The following is a 7,982-nucleotide window of genomic DNA, read 5'->3' on the forward strand; positions in this document are numbered from 1 at the left end:
CCTATGGGGCATTTACTTTTTCTTCATATATTTCACACATGAATTTAACTAAATTAATAAGTTGTCCATGCATTTTATTTTGTATTTATTTATCTGTTCTTTTATTTGTTAACCAGTTAAGTGAACTGGCCCATCATGAAATCATTCCTTGGATATTATACACTTTTCTATAATATGTTACACCCTTACAATTGGACTGAATTTTATTTATTTATTGACATTTGTTAAGTGGGTTAGTCCAGCTGGGCTGTAAGCCCATTTTCTGTGGAGACCTGAGGAGAAAAGCTCCAGTGACACAAGCAGTTTACAGTATAATAAAAAGTCACACTCCAGGGTAGTACAATTAAAAATACAGTAGGACAAGAATCCAGCTGTAAGAATCAGACACATAGTAAAATACAAGTGGCATTGTACAAAAAAAATACAAAACGGACAGCAGAATTTGGACTTACAATAACGTGAGGTTGAATGTAATTGTTAAATAATTATTGGTTTAATAAGTGAAAACAGGCAAAGTCTAATATATAAAAAAAGCACATATGTGATGGGAATGAAATATAAGGGTATGGAGGGTTAGTTAAGGTCCTGTCAGGGGCAAGTTTTGGTGTTAAGTAGATGAAGTTTGAGTTCCTTTTTGAAGTGTAATGGGTGGGTAAAGGAGTGAATGTGTAAAGGAAGTTTATTAAACTGCATATGTAAATCTAGCAATTTCTGTATCTACTACTACTCTTCTAAACCTACAAAATAATTTTTCCCATTAATAAACAATCTTTATAAAGACACATTCTACCCATGGTTGAGAGCAGTAAAACATACAGACTCTGTCTAGGCATCCTGGAAAAATACCATCTCAACAGCAGCCCATAACAGAGAGTTAGATCACAATGAATAATCAGGCAAATAAACCACCAAATATAATTAAGTTATTTAATAGAAAAACCTCAGCCTTTTCCACTTTAAGAAAACTTTGGAATGTCTTGTTTGGACATTCAGAATTAATAATCCTCATCCATCTTTTACAATGAAGATTTTACAGAAGAGTTTCCTGCTACCCCTTTTCAAATGTGGTCAACTAATCCCTTCCCATTGCACTATTTCTTAGAGCCATAACTACCTCCTTTTTATCTTATGAACATGTCACATCAAGAAACATGGAACTTCACAGAACCACTTCCAAACTACTGATCAGTTTCCAGAGATTCATAGGTAGCATATCACCAGACAATTCTTGTTAACCCATCCTCATTTCTAACCATCCCATGCACATTTCTGTATTGCAGACAGAATGTAACTGCTTTGCTTGCATCACATTGATTTTTACATAATATCCTTGATTTTTCCTTATATTATTGGTGTGTTCCTCATACAATTTGGGGTTATGTTTTAACAAATCACTAAGGATTGCAGTCACTAGATGACAAACAGTTTCAGACTCCATATCCTCCCAAAAATTTATATTAATGCAAATCCTGTTATTCTAGCAAATAAGTATATTATATTAAACAATATTTAAAATCTGTCCCTATTTTTTTTTGGTTTTCTTCCCTATTAATTTTGGCTTTTTCTATAATTTTTGAGCTAATGGCATGAAAGGTATGCTTGGCAACTCTCAAACTGCATACATACATTGAAACATGCTCAGTTATGAGCAAATATGCCACAAACAAAAAGACTGTTGAAGTGGTGTGGAAGAGGTATTCACTTCCTACACCCCCTTACTCTAGTGTTCTTATTCTGAGGAACCTGTTTGTTGGAGAAAGAGTGAGGATTGGCAGGCAATGAAAAACCTCTGTCTTCTCAAGGAAGGCTGCATGCTCAGAATGTTGAAAAACAGTACACTTTAAACAGAAATATATTGCCTGTTCAGAAGTGAACAATAGCACAGTAACAGCTACTGCCTTAACAGGTTCTAGTTAAGCAACTTCCATATGAGCGGTGTTATATTGAACTCACCGCTGTCTAGAAATCCTTTTATCTAAGGGGATATTAAGCTATTTAAGGGTGCCTGATGCACAAAACTCACTACTCATAGCAGCAGGAAGGCTCTGGCTGTTATTTGAGAAATGGATGAATAATTTGCCATGCAGCAAAGATATGAAGAGTGTTTCATTTTTCAGACAAAGGTGTGTCTACCTGATGGGTGAATATGTAAATTACAGCTAATGAAATTTCTTGGAGAGTTAAAAAAAAGAGGGAACATCTGCTGGTCAAAATCTACTACCCCATGGAGGAAATGATGAGGGGTGAGGAGCTAAAAATAGTGGCATCTCATCAGCTGGTCACTGTGCTGAAAACAGTTATTCAGGTGGTAAGTAGTAAGACACATTTCTCACAATCTTGTATTCAAACAAAAATGTGTAGTGTCCAAACAATGACCATTCAGCACTTTAGCTATGTACCGTATGAGGATATACCTCTACTATATTGTTATTGAAAATGTTTGTGTAGAATTAACCTTAAATAAGATTTTACCTGATAATATGCAGAATAGTTAATCTAATCAAGATGAAAAATAATTCACAACTCTGTGTATGATGTCAAAGCATCTTTACTAGAGCACTGAAACCAATAAAGTAGTCTGACCTTCTAGGTACAGGATTATCTGTTTTTTTTTTTTTTTTGCTTAAATTCATCTGTATAACAAACTGGGTATGAGGGTAAGATGGCACTCTTGATTTCTTTGGACAAGGCCAGTACTTAGTTTATGGACATTCCTCACAGTTTACTGGTCAGCTGTCAGTACTGGAGGGCTAGGATCAGTGCCTCCCAGCAAGAAGCTCTATTCACAGTCCTTATAAAATGAATAAGCCATTGCACATTTAAACATTATAAAGTATGCAGGATTACCTAGGAGCAGATCAGCGAAAGCCAAAAGAGGGGGAGGAAAGTGACAAGCCTATTTGAACCCTGGATGAGATTGATATTGCTCTTCTGAGAACCTATGGTCAGACTGCATACTCAAAACAGATCAAGCAAGTAGAAATTGATATTTGGCAACTACATAAAAAAATCAACAAGCTTACAGAAATTAAAAAGTCTCACACTGATTTGGATTCTCCAGCACTGTGGGACACACTGATTTGGATTCTCCAGCACTGTGGGACACACTGATTTGGATTCTCCAGCACTGTGGGACTTCATTACTAACAAACAAGCTCTACAAAGTGAGCAGCCATTTCAAGTTCTAAGATGCACAAAAATCATTGCTGCAGATTCTGAGGATCCAAAAATACATCATCAATGTGAAGCAATTCAGCAAATTTGTGATTGACCTAAGTAGCTCTTACAGACATTGAGGGGGGATGAGTGTTGGCACAAACAGAAACAAATATGAGAGCTCCACATTTCCTTGCCACCTAAGATTGACCCATCTGTTACAATGATGTAGGTAGGGGAGAAGAATGATGTGACATACTGTGGTGATGGTGGTTGCAAACAACAGGCAGAAAAGCTTCAAGAGGTTGTAAAGGCCCCTCTGCTACAGCCAGAATGTTTTTTTTTAACCTGGAAATTGAACCACCCAAGGAAGTGTTATTGTTTGGGCCAGCAGGTACAGGAACAACACTGTGTGCTCAAGATGTTTCAGAAATGTGTTGTGCAGGATGCTAGAATGGTCAGTGAGCTGGTTGAAATGGCAAGAACTAAGAACGTTTGCTTAATGTTGATGCCATTGGAGGTGCTCGATTTGATGGTGGTGCTGGAGGGGATAATGAAGCACAGGGCACCATGCTGGAGCTTATTAATCAGTTAGAGGGATTTTATCCCAGAAGTAACATTAAAGTTCTGATGGCTACCAACATCCCACTTTGGACCCTACACTGATAAGACCTGAAAGACTTGATTGAAAGACTGAATTTTGTTTGCTGGATTTAGAGGGTCATACATATATATTCAAGATACATGCAGGATCAATAAGTGTTAAAAAAGGTAAACAATTTGAAGTACTTGCTCAGCTTTGCCCAAACAGTACAGGTGCTGAAATCAGAAGTGTGTGCACAGAAGCAGGAATGCTATGAATGCTATTAGAGCATGCCAAAAAATTGCAACTGAGAACGATTTCATAGAGGCTGTAAATAAAGTGAGCAAATCTTACTCCAAGTTTAGCACTATTCCTAGGTGTATGACATACAATTAATTTGGACTGGAGAACTGCAGTTATTATAAACTCTGTGCCTCTGATTTTGTTTCTGTTACTTTACATCTTAAACACTTACTTGGAATTATGTCTTTGCCGTGCATATACATTTCTTATAAAAAAAGTGTGTTTGGTATCATGGTAGAGGTTCTTGCTTCCTAGACACAAGGTACATGGTTTGATTTTGATCTTGGGTTACTGGCTATACTTAAAATGGCCCTTCAGTGCAGTTAGTTTAGTACTCATCCAGGAACCTATGGACCTAAATCATAAGGCCTTGGCATCTCTATGTATACAGTGCCCTATCTCCTCATGCAACCTCTTTTATGCTGCAGAATACCCCAGATCTGCCCATGACATTAGGTTACCAAGTTTCCTGACTACAATGTGTAGAGCCAGGTAAGAAAAACTTGAATAATCCTCACTTCCCACTGGCCAAATGGGAGAACTTCTCCTAGCCTTGAGAAGTGAGACCAAAAATAGTGCTTCAGCATCATATCCCACCTGTGAAATACCTGGATGAGACTGGATACAGAGGTAATGTAAATGAAATATAAACATTGGGGGGGGGGGGGCACTGTCTTAACTATAATGGTAATAATGACCATTGTCGTGTAAATGTTTGCAAAGGTTGGGACATGTACAGCATAATTCAGTTCACCCTTATTCTCACCAGAGGAAGGGTATTGTCCATTGGGAAAGGTAGTACTCCTTAAAGACATTTAAGAGGCAAACATTTTTGCATGTAAATCCACTGGTCTGTTCAACATAAATTTATAAAATAAACTTATTGAAGTGTGTTGCAGAAGGGACAAAACATATGAAAATAAAGCAAGGGCACCTTAAATAACAAACTTAAATAGCCAACACAAAAATATGACAGCATATGACAATACTACATGTTATGAATTTTAGATATAAATGAAAAAGAATGGAAGACGGACTAGGATAATCTATTGCTAAGAGGCTCAGAACAGTCTAATACCTCATATAGATATGGTCATGCTAATGTGTAAACTTTTATCTCCTCAAAGATGGTTAATACCAGAAAATTATGCCATATCAGTTTGGAGAACTCAGCTTTCATGTAGCCTGCCTAATATCTCTTTTTTGACAGGCCACTAGCAGCACCAAGGTCTTAAAATATATCACCAGAGAGTCACCAACATAGATTAGGATTGAATAATGAGGGCAATCATAAAAGCTCAGATAGACATTAGTCTCATGTCTTTTCAGCCACGTCTACACTCAGGCTGGAGAGGGTAGGCCCACCAACTCCTGCCTGTATTGCTTGTTTACCAGCACCCATCAAGGTATCAGCAGTTCTAGAGCTGAAACCAGTCCCAGATTTCATTGTGTCAGTGTTGATGATACCCCCTCCTGTCAACACCCTAGATTTTGAAGCCTTTGTAGCCAACTATATCTTGGTGCCAAAGAGTCAGACTGATTTGTTCAGGTCAATTTGTGATGTCCAAGTCATTGGAATTCAGCATGACAGTCCTGATCTTGTTCTTGGAATTGACCAGCTGGCATGAGCAATGTGCCTTTTGGATCTGTCTGCTGCTTCTTCTTTGAAGAGGGACTTGGTTCTGTCCTGTAGATCTTCAGTACCATCAGGCTCTGTATCAGCATTTAAGCACTTCAAGAGGATTATCTCCCATCCACCATCAGAGTCTTTCATCCCATATCTTTGACCTTAAAGGAAGACCAGCTCTAACCAGCTCAATACATCCCTTCATCAATGCCCTAGAGGCACTTTTTATTCCTTTGAAGACTTAACCCCCTAAGGTTCAAAGAAATATGTCATTGCAAAAGGGAGGTCATCAACTCTTCCCTAGAATTATTTACACCAGACATGGACTTCAATGAAGGGGAAATTTCCTTTATGTCTCCCTCTGAAAATTCTCTTTGGAGAGTTCATGAAAATTATATATCAGAAAGGGACTGGTCCCACTGACCTCTCCTTTTCCAGATGAGGAAATGTTCAAGTCCTTCTAGGCTGGCATATTTACCTCCTGGGTGGCCCCTCCAGCTGACTGACTTTTCAATCTAGTGCTGTAAAGCAGAAGCATAGCTGGTTCAATTAGTGCCATAGACCAGTAAGATGAACCAGCACCCAACTCCCTCAACTCTTCAAATAAAGAGCAAAAAAAAAAATAAAAAATAAAAAAATCACTTCACTGTAACTATAATAAGCTGCAACTGATTGGCTTATTACAGTTACATCTACACCCACCCAGCCAAAAAAAAAAAAATATATATATATATATATGAATGTTCCTTCTACTGGTTCACCATCTAGATGTCATGACATGCCCCCCCATCCTGCCCCAGCCATTCAAGTCCCATTTATATGCCCTAAAAAAAGCATTTATTCTTTTCAGTTGTAAGAAACAATTGCTACTGCACACAGCAATTTAGCGCTCTGCACATCATGTCTTAGTTTAAAAAAAATATATATATATATATATATATATATATATATATATATATATATATTTAACTGTAGCAAACTGCGTGCTACAAATGCAGCAACCAGTTGAGCAGTTTGTATCCTGCCTGCACAGAGAGCTATGAAGAGCATATTTAAGTTGTGTTTTGCTTTTTAAACTTCTTGTAAACTGCTGCTACAAATGTAGCAAACAGTTGCTACAGTGCACATCCTGCCTGGCTGCACAGATGCTAATGCACTCAGTTTTTCTTTTACTCTTAAATTGTAGCAAACTGCTTACTAAAGTTTAGACCACACATGGACTGCTACAATGCTCAGGATTGACTGCAAAAAACTGACATTGCATTAAAGGGCAATCAGATTTTGCTGATCTCATTCCCAACACTTTGGGCCCCTCTCACTCCACCCGAGCTACGCTAGTGGTGGAAAGGGCTTGGTGGGATCATGACATGGTCAAACCAGTTCCCAGTAAGCCAGACAAGATCTTGAGACCTTCCAAGGATGGACCTTCTTGCAGAAATGGCCTACTGATTGATTCTGTTGTACTTGCAGTGGCAACTAAAAAGAAACAGAATTGAGCTCAATGGCGCATCCTTCTAATAGGGAGTCTGGGATAATGGGCCATGATCAACCATTTTGGAAAGTGGGCTTATGCCTTGGGAATGCTTTCCCTGAAGGTGCTAATTTAAATTACACATATCACTAGGACTCTGTGGGATGTGGCAGAATGGACCCTAGATTCCCTCTGGAGACCCCTACACTGAACACTGTAGAAACTGATGAAATATCAACTGTCAACCATGTAGTGTATTACAGATATGACAACAGTCAGTGGCATTACAATGTACTGTCATGTCAAGTTGTGGTTGAATGATTTTATGTACAACTACATCAAAGTATAATTCATAAATGTTCTATATGATGAATCATGCTTGTTTGGTACAACATTTTATGAAATCTTGATGAAAAGTGAGCAAGAGGGAAGCAAGTTTTCTTCCACTGGTGTCTGCTTTGGTACCCCTCAGTCTTATTTATGTAGCCAAAAGGGTAGCAAAGGGCTCTGGTTTGAGAAGTCCCTGCACTAATCTTTTGACTCATCTTCAGACCGGGCCCCTTTATGCAGAGGGGGTTCACAGTATCAGGGGGTCCTTTTTTAAGAAAACCTTGTTAGCACTCCTTATGTCTCCCTTCCCCAGAGGCAGTACAAAGGACAAACAGATGCAGAACACCATGCCCAGAAATTACATCATTTCTTTCATTTCTCTTCACAAATAAAGTACACTTCCCTTTCCACATGCCCCCCACCCTCCAGCAGCAATGGGCAGCAGCTCAGGAGATTTCTCACTTCCTACAAAAAATTGCCATCCAAGTAGTCCCAGCAGACTAAAATGATCT

At 38.5% G+C, this 7,982-nt stretch overlaps 1 pseudogene; it reads left to right on the forward strand.

Moving 5' to 3' along the window:
• The first annotated feature begins 2,835 nt into the window (after positions 1-2,835).
• On the forward strand, positions 2,836-4,135 carry LOC122810076 (annotated as a pseudogene).
• Positions 4,136-7,982: the final 3,847 nt, after the last annotated feature.

The sequence above is a fragment of the Protopterus annectens genome, chromosome 8.part1 (genome assembly GCF_019279795.1).
Source record: "Protopterus annectens isolate FY-2018-M chromosome 8.part1, PAN1.0, whole genome shotgun sequence".
In the NCBI taxonomy this organism is placed as follows: domain Eukaryota; kingdom Metazoa; phylum Chordata; order Ceratodontiformes; family Protopteridae; genus Protopterus; species Protopterus annectens.